Raw genomic sequence first — 16,617 nt, 5'->3', positions numbered from 1 at the left:
AAAGAAAATGAAACTTTCCAAAATTTACCATCATGAGCTTTGTTTCTTATCATGTGCCACTTTTCTAATTTCAACACTAAAAAAAAAAAGTAGAAATTGCAACACTTAAGACCAATAGCCACTAGATGGCAGAGTTTACCATTTCATTTTTCCTTGTTTACATCATTCATTCATTCATTCATTCATTCAAGAATTATTCTTTGAGTTATCTACTATGTGTCCAGTGCTTTTCTAGGAATCAACAAATTACAAAAGAGTCACATGTTATGGGTCCTGCCCTTAACAAGCTTAGGGAAAGGACACTCTGTTGCTAAGAAAAACACACCTGAAAACCTTTAAATGAAAGTACCCATGATTATGTCCCAAATGACTGATACAGACTGCTGTATGAATTCAAGAGCCAGAACAGGGGGGAAGTCTGCATGGAGAAGGAAAGAGCTGAGCTGGGGCTTGAAGGATGAATTAAAATAGACCAGAAAGAAAGAATAAATCCCAGGCAAAGGGACCAGTGTGAATCATGTTATTGAGATAGAAATGAACAAAACATGTGCTCAGGTCAGTGATGACACTAACGTGGTTACAACAAACATACTGGGTAAACAAGATTGAAATAAATTAGATCTCCATTGATTTTCCTAAAATTTTGCCCACCATAAAAGGTAAAGTTATCTATTACGTCTGGCAATAACTATAGCCTTTAGGCTGGTAATTTGGTCTAGCTTCAGTTTCATCATCTGTAAAATGCGCAGGTTGGACAAGATGACCTCTAATAGCCCTCACAAATCTTATAAAAGAGAGAAAGATGGGGAGGTGGACAGGCAGGGAAATATTAACGGAGGAAGAAAAGAGGGAAGAGGAAGGAAGTGGAAGGTAAGGGTGGGGAGGGGAGGAAAGGGGAAAAAACTGATTCTAAGTTCCCCAGCAATTGCTATATAGCCATTGTCATGTGTCCACTGCAAACATAGTGACAATCTAGGGCAGTGATTAGAGCTTGGGCTGTTCTGTTAGCTAGACAATTGAAGTCTTGCATCAGTTACTATCTGTTCAATAGGAGGCAGGTTAACTTAGCCTCTATAAACCTCACTCGTTCATTCAACAAATATGTATGGTAATATGTTCATTGAATGGTCTAATCCTTACTATATGCTGAGACCTATGCTAGTCAGTGGGAATAGACAGATGAATAAGACAGACAAGATCCCTTCTTTGGAGCTTATGGTTTTGTAGGTGAAACAGTCCAAAAATAATCACACAAAAAACTCGTTAACATTGTAATAAGTGCAAAAGTACATAGTGCTATGAGAGAGGCCTTTAGGTAAAGGCCTAACCCAGTTTGGTAGGTCAAGGGTTCCTCCAAGGAGGGATAAGCCAGGCAAAGCTGAGTTCATTTCAGGTCAAGCGAACAGCATGTACAAGGGCTGTAAAACTAGAAGGAGCTTGGCACAAGAGACTAAATGGCCACGGTAGATGGAGCACAGAAAACTACTGAGCTAAGGGCAGAGGGGAGATGGGGATATGTAAGTCAACAGAGCCTAGGTTATACATTGCCTTGAGGGCCCTATAAAGTCTGTAGACTATGTTCAAGCAATGAGCTGTCTCACTTTCTGAATTTGTAAAAGAGAGAGAATAGTTATACCTCCCTGAATAAGGTAGCTGTAAAGATTAAAAGTCACCACTGCCCTCTCCCATCTGCACCTTCTTATTGAATCTGTCAGCAAGTTCCATCAGCACTGTCTTCAATAAATCCATCACCTCCAAAATTCATTTGCATCTCCAATGCCACCACCCCAGTCTGAGTCATTGTCTGAAGCCCGGGCTATTGCTAACTGGTCCCCGTGACCTCCACTTTTGCTCCCCTCCAATCCATTATCCCTGCATCAACTCAAATGGTCTTACTAAAATGTAAATCTGATCTTGGCACACCTTTACTTAAACCTTTCAGTGAGTGCTCACTGCTTTTAGGATACAGACCAGATCCTTAGGACATACTAATGCTGCTCTCTTCCCTGAGATGTACATTTCAGCTCCACACTCCCACCCCCTACTCACCTAGTTCATTCCAATACATCTTTATTTCTCTCCTTCAGGAAAGCCTTCCCTGATCCCAGCCCATCATCTATTTCCAGTTCTTTTGCAATTTACTCAGAGAACCATGTTCTTTCTCTTCTAATCACTTATCTCTGTAATTACAGTCACCAGTGTGATTTTTTAATGCCTATTTCTGTCACTAAAATATAAGCACAAAGAAAGCAAGGAACACATATTGTTTGCTCACTTTTGTACCTGCAGAATGTTGCCCAATGCTTGACATGTAGGAAGCACTCAGTGAATTATCTGTTTATTGAATTATCAAGATGTTGGCTACTGCGACAAATAAAATTAAGTGTAAAGGTAATAATTATCATTATTATTTTTACTTAATTATATTAAATATTATAATTATAAATATGCCATTTTATTGATAATTATTGATAATTAACCAGGAACATATAAGCAAAATGATGGCACAGACCATGTGGCTGGTCAATAAATACTCTAGCACCTTTATTCAAAGCCCCAATGTCTATATTTAGATCAATTATTATTATTATATAACTATAGCTACCACCAGGCATGGTTATGAGACCCGGAAGTCAGACTAGACCTAAATCCTTGTTCCACTACTATCTTTGTGATTACAAACAAGTTAGTCTTTCTGGGACAGTGTTTGTTCTCAGATTCAGGAAATTTTAATGAGACCATGCAGGGAAAGTGCTTGGCACAGTATCTTCAATGTAATATGCACTCAAAACTATTATTGTTACATCTTACAGATTCTTGATAGTTTGAACAAATACCTGTTAAAATGTACAGTGAAACCAAAACATCAAAGGGTTTGTGAGAACATAATGTCCCAGCCTGCTGCTGAAAACAAGGAAAAACAAACTCCATCATGATATATTACAATCTACCTGCAATCAGGAAAACTAAAGGGAACTTTCAAGGAGACAAGGAAGGCTACAGAACATTGAGTCAGAGGCCTCTGAGAATGAAAATGCATTGTTTATTGTATGTAACATCATCTGGAATGCAAACATAGTGGAGAACGCCCCAGAAGGCTGGCTATCTTAATGGTAGCAAACCACTGAGGGCACCAACATCAAATTCATACTTGACCTAATCTATCCTATCCCTCTGATTCTCCAAAACTTATTACCTTGAGGAAACTAAATTAATTGCCCATGTCCTTTGTTTGGAGGAATTAGCTAACAGTCCATTTTGCTCCACCCAAACATTATCTGCTGTGCTTAAGCCAGTGCTGCTCCTTTGGATAGACACCTTTAAAAAGGAATCTCTGGGTAGGAAAAACCTTCACAATCCAAGGGATTAAATCTCAAATGGTAGAATCTAAGAAAATAAGACATGCAATGCATAAAATAGATTCAAGAACAGCACATTGCCCTGTGTGCTCCAGATCAGGCAGTGATTAGCAGCAGGTGTTTGGGATAAGATAGAGGGGATTTCAAATCCAATTTCAAACCCTAGATCTGCAACATACTAACTGGGGAATCCAGGTAAGTTAATTAAATCCATTTTCTCAACTGTAAAATGGGGATAATAAGGATCTATCCTACCAGGTTTGTAGAAAAATGAAATGAAATGAAGTCATCCAAGAAGAGCCTGGAATAATTTTTCAAGAGCTCATGTATTTTTATTATTTAATCAAATCTGGTGATTAAACAGAGCTGGCTGTGGCCCGCTCTTTTCTGAAACCATGGCAGGCTCCTCTCAGAGAGCAGTGGGGCATGTGTGGTCAGCCGCCCTGTTTGTATTTCAGGCAGAGAGTGGAAAGAGCAGCAATGATGGGAAGCCCAGACCTCTGGCCACTGGTCCCAACTGACTAGTAATAGCCACATGCAGGACATGAAAGGGAAAACTTACAAAGGCAGATGAAAAGCGACCCTCCCAAATAAAAACATAAAAGCACAATTCAGTATAATTATGCCCAGACTTCCGCTGGGAGAAGTTGGCACACTAATTTTTACATAAAAGCTACCAGGCTGATTAACATCCTGCGTCCTTGAGGGGGGGCAGAGTAGGTGTGAAGCCAGTATTAAGCAAAAGGGTTCCTCTCTCCCATCTTCCCAACAATAACCCTAATGCCCCAGACACCTTCCTTGTGTAAACCTCAGTTTTTCAGGCCCCTTCCGTCTGTTCCCAGAAACCACAGATGGATTTGGCTTCCCACTTTTAGAAGCCTCCAGAGGTTTCCCAAGTCCTTCCTCTCTATTAAAACACACCTGTCCATTCCCCAAGTCCTTACTATTTACTAGATGTCAGTGATATAATTTGGGGTGAAAGCACACTAATATTTTGATGATTTTGTTTCCCACCAACCCCAGAGTTTCAAAGAATACATTCTGAAAGATATTAAATCAGCAAATATTTCTGAGGGCCTAGTGTGTACCCAGTATTGTGCTAGGTCCTATAAACCGTACCAAGGAACAGAGTTGCCACAGTGGTTCTATCCAACCTACTACCAGGGTGCTAACATCGGCAGCAAAGAATGTGCTGTGGAAAAAAACAGGGGTGGGACATTCATGCCATCTTCCTGGCAGGTAATTTAGCCAAACGTAACAAAAGCTTTAAATTCTTATATAATCTTTGACCCCAAAATGATCCTCCTAAGAATTTAGAATAAGGAAGTAATCAGAGATACATAAATTATGCAAGTACAATAATGTGTATTGCAGCATTATTTATAGTACCCAAAACTTGAAAATAATCTAAATATCCAAAATAAAGGATTGGGTAAATAATTGATTCTGCATCTCTATGACAGAATACTGTATATACATTAAAATCATATTAATACAAGTCTCTTTAAAGACAGAAAAAAATCTTTTTCTTGCTGAATGTGAAATTTTTGTTTTAATTTTATGCATACAGAAAAGATTAAAAAGATGTATCCCCAGGGGAGTGGGAGGAAGAGAGAAGGAGAAAAGGTACAGAGAACAAGTAGCATAGATGGTAGGTAGAAGAATAGACAGGGGAGGTTAAGAATAGTATAGGAAATGTAGAAGCCAAAGAACTTATATTTATGACCCATGGACATGAACTAAAGGGGAGAAAGGTGGGTAGGAGGGGGCGTGCAGTGTGGAGGGGAGTGAAGGGGGGGGGAAATGGGACAACTGCAATAGCATAATCAATAAAATATATTTTTAAAAAGATGTATCCTAAATGTTGAAAAAATGGTTATCTCAAAATGATAGGATTACTAGTGACCTTTCCTGAGTTATCTATTCTAACTATCCAAAAGAAACATTCTTTTCTTAATTGGAAGAAACAATGAAACATCTACTTTTTAAATGTAATATTCCCTGAGAAGACTGTCTTTCTTATAACATCCAAGAGGAATGATACTGCCATCTTCTCCCCATGTATCCATTTGTGGTTTTGCATTTATAAATGTGTTTAACACTTATAATCATTTTTACTTCTGATTAGTAACTTCTTATGCTATTATGTTTTTAAATAATTGTACATTCAAAGGAAGCTGCAAGAAATGTATAGGGAAGCCCCATGCATCCTTTCCTCAGTATTCCCCGACCTTTGCATCTTATACTGCTATAATGTAATACCAAAACTAAGAAATTGACATTGGTATAATCCACAGTGCTTACTCAGATTTCAACAGTTATACATGCACACATTTGTGTCTGGGTGTGTGGGGGTGGGTGTTTAGCTCTATATAATTTTATCGCATGTGTAGCCTTGCATAAGCACCACCACAATCAAGATGTAGAACATTTTCATCACCACCAGGATCCCTCTCCAATTCCCTAACCCCTAGTAACCACTAAACATTCTTCTACCTCTGTAATTTTGTCATTTCAAGAATAGTATACAAATAGAAACACACAATACGTAACCTTTCAGGATTAGCCTTTTTCACTCAGCACAAACTGTCTAGAGATTCATCCAGTTTGCCACATGTATCAATAGTTCATTCCTTTTTTTTTTCTTACTAAGTACTATTCTAAGGTATGGATGCACCACTTCATTGAACCGTTCATCCACTGAAGAGCATCTGGATGTTTCCAGTTTTTGTCTATTACAAATAAAATTTCTATGTATATTCATGAACAGTTTACATATTTTTTAAATCTCAATTTATGGCACCCAAGAACCTGAGAAAGCCTCTTCATCCTCTGCACTAGGACTTGTTGTACAAATCCATGTTTACCTCACCCACACATGTACAGTTTTATGAGAAACAAGCTAGATTAAGAAAAGAACTGGAGTTATGCTGTATTTTCTCACTGAATAGTACTTTTTAAATTTTCTGCCTCTGCCCCGGACTGTGAGCTTACATGGAAACAAAGACCATAACTCAATCACCTCTACTCCTAGGGCAGGTGTAGGGCCTCCCATAAAATAGGTGTTTAGAAAATGTCAGGATCTCTAGGGGTAAATGGGGCCCAGGGGTAGATGTTTGAGAACAAACTCCATAGATTACAATAGGCTGTCAGGGTTAAGAACTACCATTGAGCTGAACATACAAATATGCAAAAAGGAAGAAGGAAAATTCATGGTAAGGGCAGACTCAGAACAGGGGGGGAATCAATGTTCTGTTATCTTTCTGTGCCTTAGAGAGAGTTCTGTGTCCACATTAGCCTCTAGACTACACAGTAGGGAATCCATAATTTCCACTACTGTGTTTGAAAAGTGCTGTTGATGAATCTCTATGGCTGACTGGGGCTTTACCTATTTCAAAGGCCGGCCCACACATCTTTGGATCCCCAGACACCTTCAGGAGTCTGAGGGAAAAAGCAACTGGCAATATGAATTACCTTGAAGGTGCTTATTTGTTTAGATGAGATCATTACGTTTGGCAATGCTTTGGAGGAGAGGAATGATGACTTCTTATATTACTGGATCACGTGGGAAACCCAGCCTAAATTGTCCCTTGACAAATGCCAGTTCTTCCAGACCTCAAAATATGTTGGACAGCCCTGACTGGTGTGGCTCAGTGGGCTGGGCATTGTTCCACTAACTGGAAGGTTACGGGTTTGATTCCCGGTCAGGGCACATGCCTGGGTTTCGGGCCAGGTCCCCCGTTGGAGGCATGCGAGAGGCTACTGATTGATGTTCCTCTTGCACATCGATGTTTCTCTCCCGATCTCACTCCCTTCGCCTCTTTCTAAAAATAAAAATAAATAGATTCTTCACAAAATATATTGGACATATAATCACAAAGGGGCTGGGCACAGACTCTGGAAAGATCACTGAATGGCCAGGGCCCAAACTGTTTAAATATTTGGGGGATTCAGCAGACACTACCACAGTTGGTTGAAGGACTAATTCAAAAATTGTAAAACACTTCACTGAGTTGGGTTAGGGCACAGGTGGCAAACACAAGGCCCATGGGCCAAATCTGGCCCTACACCCTGTTTTATCTGGCCTGTCACTGTGTTTCTACCCAGTAGCAGCACTGAGTTCCTTGCCCCTAGTTAAGGAGTAGTTACATTTATACAGTCCTAAAATTACATTTGGCCCTTTGAAAGCAACCTTGAGGCTACTGTGGCCCCCAGTGGAAATGATTTTGACACCCCTGCCTTATGGTAATCAGATCATAATTGTAGCACACATGAGTTGAAGAGGGAGGGGAAGGCAGGGACAAAATACCAGGGACTGTGGAGGTCAGAAGAACTCGTGTTGGGGGCACAACTATGTTACATACGAAAATAAAGCTGCTCTGGGATTGGGGGGAGGGGCAAAAACAATCACACAAAGGAGTTTTCACGTGGTCAAACTTCTCTCATTTGCTCTACCTCTAACTTCAACTTTTTTCAGATTGGCAGGCTGCCTGGCTCATGGTTCTGTTTTAGCATATGCTGTCTACCACTACCAATGCCTTTAATAAATTGATGCCCGTTTTGAACTGGGAACTTGGGATCTGTGCTATGTCATAAAAAGACAAAAGCAAAGATAACCTCTGCTTTTTGCCAAGTGGAGTCTAACAGCTTATGAGACCTAGAATCCAATTCAAAAATTCAAATTTTTAGTAGAAAGTAGACATTTCTAGACAATATCCTCAGGTACTTGGTGCCCTGGAAGGCAGGGACCACAGGCCTTGACTGACTTTCTGAGGAAAGGGCATCTCCTTTACGGTGGAGGGATGAACTATTGGCTGGGTAGGGAGAATGGAAGGCAAGGAGTAACGGAAGTGCAGACTCAGTCTCTGGGATTGAGAATACAGCTGCAAAATGCCTTCCCTGAGCTTGTTTGGAGTCGAGTAAACTAATTCAAGAAAGCAAGCCCTGCCTCTTTTTCACAGTTCCCCAAAATGCTTGTTTCAGCCTCCTCCTGCCCTATGGACAGAGGCAGGCTAAAATCTCATACTGGAATATGGAAAGGCTGTGACCCAAAAGTCCCTGTGCTCCTCCAAGCTGAGAAGTGAGGTGAGAGCTGCATTATCCAGATGTGTGCCTTGGATTCTACCTTTCTCAAAGAAAAAGGGGTCATGGTAGCCCAGGTGCAGACAATCATATTTGACATCAGCTAAATAGTTGAGAAAGGTAGTAGTGCTGCCAAAAGCAGGACTGGTGACAGCGAGGGGAGGAAGGAAGGGCAGGGTTGCTTTAAAGCATGTTAACGCCTTGGGTCCTCAGGGGCAACTGTGATCATGGCCCTGAAGAAGAGGACAGAAAGCTCCTTGACTGGTCACATTCAGGCCTCCCCTCTATCAGGAACACCACAGTCGAGTAGTCATGATCAAAAAAGGAGAGGAGTGGGCAAAGGCACAGACAGAACACTGTGTGGGATTTGTAAAAGGAGGTATCTGGGGCATTTTGCTGTTATGCCAAAATTTGTGGTGGGAGGACTTGACCCTCTGCTCATATCCGCATTAAGTCATTGCCTATCTTCTATACTCACCTGGAGGTTGCTGGAAGGAACAGGTGAGTGGGTCTTCCTTTGTAATGACTCCAGAGTTTTCTCCCCAGGTAGTATACAACAGTTGAGGCTTTAGACTTGTTTAAACAAGGGTTCAAATCTTGGCTTTACCACTTATTTGCTGTGTGAGCCTGGGCAATTTAATTCACCTCTCTGAATCTCAGTACTCCTACCTGTAAAATGAGAATAATACTCATACAATAATACTTAAACAACTGTACAGTTCAAATGAAATAATATATATCAATGTCCTGATACCTAAAACAATTTTACATGGTGAAAAAAACATAAGCATGGAGACAAGTCAGACTCAGGTTTGGGCAAGCCAGGGTCATCTGAAACACGAAACACTCCAAATGACCATCAATACTTACCCCACAAGCACTGGCAGATCCGGGTATTGTGGGGCCTGAAGCTTATACCATTTGGGTTACATACATTTTTAAAAGTGAAAAATTAGGAACAGCCCTGGCAGGTATAGCTTAGTGGATTGAGCACGAACTGTGAACCAAAGGGTCAAAGTTTGATTCCCAATCAGGGCATATGCCTGGGTTGTGGGCCAGGTCCCCAGTGGGGGCCATGTGAGAGGCAACCACACATTGATGTTTCTCTCTCTCTCTTTCTCCTTACCTTCCCCCCCCTCTAAAAACAAAAAAAAAGGAAGAAAATATTTTTAAAAATCAGGAGCAATTCCAAATATTTATTTATAATGAAACAATAAATCACAAGAAATTACATGTTTTAAAAACTCACATATACCATGTGCATCACAAAATTGAAAAAAAAAATGTTTTTCATTAAATTAACACACCTCTATGCTACCCTTTTTTGATCTGGGGACTGCATATCTTTTGATCACCTCTTCAATTGAAACCATTTTTTGTAGTATAATTTCTTTTTTTTTACTTTTTAAATTTTTATTTTATTGTTGTTCAAGTACAGTTGTCTACATTTTCCCCCCACCATTCCCCCCACCCCAGCCATCCCCACCTCCCAACCTCGATTCTATCCCCTTTGGTTTTGTCCAAGTGTCCTTTATACATGTTCCTGAAAATCCTTCCCCTTTCCCCCCCTCCATTATCCCCTTCCACCTCCCCTCTGGTTACTGTCAATTTGTTCTTAAATTCACTGTCTCTGTTTATATTTTGCTTCCTTGTTTGTTTTGTTGACAAACAACCCAATTAAAAAATGGGCAAAGGACCTGAACAGACATTTCTCCAAGGAGGACATACAGAGGGCCCATAGACATGAAAAAATGCTCAGTATCACTAGCCATCAGAGAGATACAAACTAAAACCACAATGAGATTCCACTAATTTTTAAAAGATTTTATTTATTTCTTTTCAGAGAGGGGGGAAGGAAGGGAAAAAGAGAGGGAGAGAAACATCTATGCGCGAGAGACACATCAACTAGTTGCCTCTTGCATGCCCCCTACTGGGGACCTGGCCTAGCAGCCCAGGCATGTGTCCTGACGGGGAATAGAACCAGTGAGCTTTTGGTGTGCAGGGCAGCACTCAATGCACTGAGCCACACAAGCCAGGGTTGTACTGTAATTTCTACAACGAGAATAGAAAAACAATTTAGCCTTTTCTGAGTTTAGAAAAGTATTTTTCAGCTTCACCACCATTCATCACTGGTTAATGTCATATAAATTTTCTGGATTGTCAAATTTGGAAAACCCTCTATTAAACCTCTATCATTTCTTTTATATATTAGCTGCAATATTTTAGGACATGTCATGTTTTTTATATAATGACTAATCTTAAATAAACTTTGGATTTACTGCTTTAGAAATGTTCCCACAAGTCATTTCTATACTGGTATAGCCAGCAGTAATTTAACTATATGCAAAAGTGATAGCAAACCACATCACTATAGCCACTAACCCCAACCTAATTTCTTTTTGGTTGGATCACCCAAAAGAATGGCTCTGGTAAAGACAGAATTCTTCCTACAAAGCAAAGAAATGCAGAAAATATGGAAAGAGCAGAATCATTTCCTGGATTAGGAAAAGATAGACAACATAGTTTTAATATATCTTGTGTCTTCACATATAGATTCAAGGTTTATATATGTATTTCTTTGCCATATACATGCAGAGGTGTCCAACAAAGGAAGAAATACAAAAGAAAAAACTGAAAGAATTGGCAAGGATTTAGGATAATTAAGCCCTGTTGAAAATGTAAATCAATTCACCTTCACATGAGGCAACTGGACAATATAAAAGTAACACTAACATTATAATGAGCTTGCTATTTGCTAAGCATTCTGAGAAGTGTTTTATACTGATTGACTTATTCCATCCTCATTTAACTTTATTGATATTCAATATGCACCATTTGTAATCATGAAAGACTCAAGACTCCTCAGCCCTGGCTGGTGTAGTTCAGTGGATTGAGCACAGGCCTGCGAACCAAAGGATCAAGGTTCAATTCCCAGTGAGGGCACATGCCTGGGTTGCAGGCCAGTTCCCAGTGGGACACATGAGAGATAATCATACATTGATATTTCTCTCCCTCTCTCCTTCCCTTCACCTCTAAAGATAAATAAATAAAATCTTTTTAAAATACCTTTAAAAAAAGTCTCAGATACCTAACAACAGGGTTTGGTTAGATGGAACACAGAACCTCCATACAATAGTGAGGGAGAACAGATTTTGCCACCTCAAAATGTGCTTCTTTTGGATATTTATTATTTTAAGCTGGTTATTTTTAAGAAATGAAAGGCTCAGGGAGAAACTCAAAACCTCCCCCTTTTCATACCAATAGAAAAACCTGCTTAAAGGAAGGGAGCTGTTACCTTAGCATCATAAAATGATCTAAGCGTGGCAGACAGGGAGAAGCCAAGCAAAATCTATGTTAGTTTCCCTTTTGTGTTCCATTGTTTCTGGGAGGCCTAGCAAGAATTTATCCAATGTTTGCTCTTTCTGGCCTATCTGTGAATTGCCTACTTTTCCTTTGAAGTGCCAGACCCACATCTCTCCTTAGTCCAGAATGGCATGTAAGTCTCAACTGCCCAGTATGTCTTCTGGTCTAATATGCTTACAAAACCCCTATACATATATCCATAATAAATTTGGTCATGTTAATCTGGCTCATGTTATCCTGGTTATCCGACCAGCCAGAATAACTTAGAAAGTGATTTAGATCCCTTACTAAGTGATCTAAAAATCATTAGAAAATGCTTTTTCCTCCTCCCACAATAAGACTGAAATGATTTATATCTCCTAACATGGAAAACTGCCCAAGATATAATGTTTTTTTAAGGGTCAAAATGATAACAATGGTTGTTTCTAAGTGGTGAAATTTTTCTATGAGCTTGGTTTTCTGCATTATACCTATTATGCCTTACAAATTTTTGCTATTGCTAGCCCTGCTACCCAGGAGTAAGTGATAGGCATACAACCTATGCTGTCACACAGAGGCCCAAGCTTAGAAGAGCCCAGGTTTGGTTTAATATTTTGCTGTCACTGTGTTGAAATTCTGAGTAATTCATGAGCAAGGGGCCTCACATTTTCCTTCTAAACTGGGTCCTGCGAATTACGTAGCCAGTCCTGTCAGCCGTACAGCTTGCCTGAAGCATGTTGATCTATAATCATTACCGCTGTGAGAACTTGATACTCTCATCTTCCTTCCTTCAAGTGGAAGGGGAAAACCTCCCAACAAGGTGGCTTTTGACTCATTTTTTCCAATGTCAAAAGGCCTATCAACTCTCTCTCTCTGGAGAAGAAGGGGAAACCCCTAGGCCAGACTATTTTTCTTCCCTAGTAGGTTTTCGTTTTACACTCTTTCGTGGCACTTGACAGCATGGGTTGTGGATGTCCATATCAGGTGTCTGTCTGTCTGCCAATACCTTCCAAAAAGCCAATCTCAGCAGGAGAAAAATCTGTTCTGAGTTCTACAATCAATCCCAGCCACCTGCCTTAGCATCAAATGCACATGTGTACATTTACATATGTAAATTATCCTTAGGCCTTTCAATGATGAGCCCATACCCATACCCCGGAGATTTCCTTATACGTCATTCCCATCGACTAAACTTTTTATTGTCAGGAAGCGTTTCATGTAATTGTCCTCTTGGAGATTTCACTGCAATTCCTTCAGATCTCTTGTAAAGATTTATTTTTTAAAAACTAACCCCTGTCCTCCTATCCCTAAAAAATCATGCTTTTGAAATGTCAGAATAATGTCCTTAACCTCCTTTATCTCTACCCTTGCTACCCATTTCTAAGGCAATATCTACTGAAAGGAAAGAGAGTCACAGTCCTATGGTGACTTAATTCCCTTAAATATAGTGGCTGTAACATCTTGTCAAAAGCTTTTTGGGGTCAATTTATATTACATCCACCAAATGTTTTATCTACATGCACCTTAATCCTTCAAATTCAATTAGCAAGGTAAGACTTATAGAAATCATCACATTTCCTCTAAGGAATTATCTTCTACTAGTTTTACTGACATGATGGTCAAACTTCCCAGGTCTTGAGTGACCTCCATGGTCCCATAATTGTCATATAAAAAAGTCTACTTATGGATATGTTCAAACACACACAAAAGTATAGTGAATAGTGCAATGAAGTTCCAAGTATCCATTACTCAGCTTCACCTATTACATTCCGCCTATCTCAATCATCACTTTTAAATTTTATTTCTTGAATTAGAGAAAATTTTGAGCATTAGATTCTAACTTTCTACAGCCAAATTCATATTATCACTTGAAATAAAGTTGTGACCTAAGTAGCAGTTTTCTAGTTAAAATCTAAAAGCAAACCCCGGCTGGTGTAGCTCAGTGGATTGAGCGCGGGTCTGCGAACCAGACAATCGCGGTTCAACTCCCAGTCAGGGCACATGCCTGGGTTGCAGACCAGTTCCCTGCAGGCCAGTTCCCAGCAGGGGACACACAAAAGGCAACCATACATTGATGTTTCTCTCCCTCTCTCCTTCCCTTCCCCTCTAAAGATAAATAAATAAAATCTTTAAAAAAAAAAGAAATAAAATTAAAAAAAAATCTAAAAGCAACCTCATTGCCCTGGGCTGGTGTAGCTCAGTGGATTGAGCACAGGCTGTGAAGCACAGGGTCTCCAGTTTGATTCCCAGTCAGGGCACATGCCTGGGTTGCAGGCCAGGTCCCCAGTAGGGGGTACATGAGAGGCAACCACACACTGTCTTTGTCCCTCTCTTTCTCCTTCCCTTCCCCTTTCTCCAAAACTAACTAAATAAAATCTTTTAAAAAATAAAACATACAGATGCTTCTCAATTATAATACAGCAGTTTGGTTTTAATTCCAAGTGTTATGCTTAAAATGAAGAATGTGAGTGACTTATAGGGGGTTCTTTGTGTTTGGTCAGCCTAGTCCCTGAATACTTAGCTGCTCTCCAAAACGGAACTATACCCAGACAGACCATCAAAAGCAAGTGTTCTACAGCTACTTCTCTGGGACAGCCCTGGGGTACAGGATCTTTGCCCAATCCATACTGCTGATATTATCCCTGAGATCCACCGGAGGCAGTTCTTGCTCTTCCTCCTTAGCCAGACTAGGCAAGCTGGATTTCCTCAAGAAGCCCTCAGCTTGCAAGAATAATATCCATCAAGCTCCTTCTTTGCCATCAGCATTTACCCTACCCTGCCTGGATCTAGAAGCTGATCCCTCTAGAGTAAAGATCCTCCCTTTTCTTCCTCACTGAGTTGGGCAGACAAGATGCAGCTTTAAAGTTTGTTCCTAGTGCCTTTGCCTGTGGCGTAGCCTACTTTTTGTCTTACTGCTTCACTGATAAATGTTTACACTCTAAAAAAAAAAATCTTTCTTCTCTTTTACTAACATTTAGTATGCCTGTTTTATCTGTAAGTATAGGCTCCCCTCATCTTATATCTAACTTTGGAACTGGGAAATCAGTTTTTATTTAGTCACATTTGCTTCCTCCACAAAGCACAGAAGTTAGGGTGCAGTGGCGGCAGTAGTGGGGTTACAGGATCCAGAAGGGAATGGTAGGAAAGCATTCTGAAAGGGAGTCAGGAGCAATCTCTCTCAGGGAAGGGGGATAATACATCCTCTGAGGATTAAGTAGGCAGCAGTAAGGAAGATAAATTCAGATGTCAGGAGAAAGGGAGAAGGGACTAAGTACCAAGCACTATGTTAGATGCTTTACATTCCCCAAGGGGAGACTGTAAGGGGGGGATTTATGAATGTCATTACACTAGTCCAGCCAGGAACTAATGACAGACTTAATAGAAGGGCGCCAGTTTTTTAATCCTCATACATAACCTGAAGATATATTTATTGATGAGAGAGAGAGAGACACACACACACACACAGACATAAATCAGTTGCCTCCCGTATGCACCCCGACTAGGGATCAAACCTGCAACCTAGGTAGGTATGTGCTATGATCAGGAACCAAACTTGCAAACTTTAGTGTATGGTACAATGCTGCAACTGTAGTGGCCTGCTCAGGAGGGGAGCTAGCTGCTGAATCAATAGGATGAATGTAATAACTAATAGCCTGCCCAAGAGGGGGCTTGCAGATGAGTCAACAGGATCAGGGAGAGCAAATAACTAAGTAACTGAGGAGTAAGAACAAAGAAATTCGTATTAACTCTTATCAGCAGTTCTGCTTTCTTGCTTTCAAGCCAGAGGCAACGGTCCAAGTGGCAGACCGCCCCTCACCCTATATAGACAATTGTTCCCCACTGATGGGGGCCCAGAATTTGGAGACTGACTCCTCTGGGTCCGCACATAAAATAAAGTTTCACTCCATACACCCAAATGCGGCTGACTTGTTTTCTGTAACACAACCAACTGAACCACCCTGCCAGGGCAGAAAAGTGGCAGTTTGTATGGAAAAGACAGGATAAAATCAGGAGTCACTGTGAAGGGAATCTCAGACTGACTTAGCAACTGATGGGCTGTAGAGGTCAGGGAGAAAAAGCAAATCAAGAGCTTTGGGTTTCCATAAGTGACTGGGTAGATAAAGGGACATTAATAGAAAAATGACTGTCAGGAGAGGAATGTAAGCAAGATTAATCAATTTAGTTTTGGACCTATTTAAGTTTTTAAGATTTTATTATGCAAATTTGCAAACACAAACAAAAGTAGGCAGAATAGGAGATTGAATCCCCACATGCACATTACCTAGCTCAACAATTTTCAACTCACTGATAATCGAATTATTGCAAGTTTTATTTCAGTGCCTTTACCCATTCTCCTTTTCCCAAATGGATTATTTTGACATAAATCCCAGACGTCATATGATACTGTCCATAAACACTTCAGTATGTATTTCTGAGAGATAGCATTAACATACCACATATCATTCTCACCTAAAAAAATTAACATTAAGCCTTTAATGTCATCAAATACTAAATGTCATTAATAAGTAGGTAAAATCTTCTCAATCTGATCCTTGTTTGTTTGTTTATAGTTGATTGGTTAACATCTGGATGCAGATAAGCTGACCTACTGAATGTTAACATTCTCTCTGAAACAGCCATATGGAGATATCAAACAGGTTACTGAAATTTAGGTCCAAAACTCAAGGAAGAGGTAGCAGCCAGAAATATCTTCATGGAAGGAATGGCTGAAGCTATTTGAACAGATAAAGTTACTAAGTAGATATCAAAGTTGAGAACATATCAATAAAAATGACCCAAGGACAGAACATTGGGGCAAAAGAACATTCAGAAG

General features: G+C 40.1%; 1 long non-coding RNA gene across 1 annotated transcript in view; it reads right to left on the bottom strand.

Annotated features, from left to right (window-relative positions):
* Window positions 1-3,023: 3,023 nt before the first annotated feature.
* LOC119054249 (uncharacterized) overlaps window positions 3,024-16,617 on the bottom strand; it is a 35,969-nt gene continuing 22,375 nt past the window's right edge. The window contains exons 3-4 of the long non-coding RNA XR_005083481.2: window positions 8,920-9,110; window positions 3,024-7,183 (exon numbers count right to left, since the gene is read on the bottom strand). This is a non-coding gene — a long non-coding RNA (uncharacterized LOC119054249). The remainder of the gene's footprint in view (window positions 7,184-8,919; window positions 9,111-16,617) is intronic.

This window comes from Artibeus jamaicensis, unplaced genomic scaffold, assembly GCF_021234435.1.
Source record: "Artibeus jamaicensis isolate MK-2021 breed Jamaican fruit bat unplaced genomic scaffold, CSHL_Jam_final contig_240, whole genome shotgun sequence".
Taxonomy (NCBI): Eukaryota; Metazoa; Chordata; class Mammalia; order Chiroptera; family Phyllostomidae; genus Artibeus; species Artibeus jamaicensis.
Note: the sequence above shows the minus strand (reverse complement) of the source record. Positions and strands in the feature narration are given on the sequence as shown.